We start from the raw sequence: 1,146 nt of genomic DNA, 5'->3' as shown, positions 1-1,146 counted from the left end.
TTTCCTTGACTGTCTAGCCTAGGACAAATATTTTAATATATAGTTTTATAGCACGCATAATATGTGTAGTTAGCTATTTATGTAACTATTTTTGACTTAAAATGTGAGACTGTTCTCCATGAAGGTTTGGTCCCTGTATTTTGTGTTCAAATCTGTATCTCCGGAGTTTATCACATTGTCTAGCTCCATAGGCACAAAAGAGTGGTAAGGCATAGCAAAAAAAAAGCCAAAAAGCCAAACTTCTAGCCCAAAATAGAATTTTGAATACATGAATTCAATGATTATAAGTTAAATAGATCTATAAAAATAGAACCAGCAACAGCCCTCTGATTAGTCAGAGCAGTGAATTCCAATCACAAATAAACTATGTTTGTGAAGCAGGTTGTCAATCATTTTAAGACAGAAGGCTGATAGAAAAAAAAAAAAAACAGAATAATAAGCTGCCCTCTAGACCACTATCCATGGGTAGTAAAGGGAGGAGATGTGTGAAAGAGGTAAAAAGAGAGAGCTGGTTATGACAAGCAACAGAGGTAGTTGTTATAACTAGATCTAACAAGTGATGGCAGCTGTGATTCAAATCCAGCTATATCCAGTCCCAGATGCTCTTTCCACCTACAGTACTGGTCTCAAACTTCAGTATTTACCAGAATCACTTGGAACACTTACTAAAATACAGATCCCTTGGACCCATCCCAGGGTTTGTGATTAGTTAAGTCTGGGGTGGGGCCTGAGATTCTGAAATTATAATAAGTTTTCAGGTGATGTTGATGCTACTGTTCTGGAGACCACATTCCAAGAACCACTGATTTACAGCATTAATGACTTTGCTTATATTTTTGTTTTTCTTTGGTCCATCAGTGACAGTGGATCTTGATCATCCTTCAAGGCACAGATCGAATATAACCTTCTCTATAAAGCCTTCCCTAATCTCATATCCTTTATTCACGAGAGCTGTGATGTCTTCTAGAGTGAGAAATTCTGGAATACAAAGGAGCAATGGATGCAGGCATGGAGGGCTCCAATGTTTGCAAAGATATTTTGTCAGTAAGTTCTGATCATTGCAATTATGGTTGTTCTAAAAGCATTGTAAGCTGGGTGACCCAAAAACAAAGCCATCAATACTTGGGTCTCAGGCTGGTTAGAAAA

The sequence above is a fragment of the Propithecus coquereli genome, unplaced genomic scaffold (assembly GCF_000956105.1).
Source record: "Propithecus coquereli isolate 6110/MARCELLA unplaced genomic scaffold, Pcoq_1.0 Scaffold422, whole genome shotgun sequence".
NCBI classification, from domain to species: domain Eukaryota; kingdom Metazoa; phylum Chordata; class Mammalia; order Primates; family Indriidae; genus Propithecus; species Propithecus coquereli.
The sequence above is the reverse complement of the archived record's forward strand: the minus strand, read 5'-3'. Positions refer to the sequence as shown.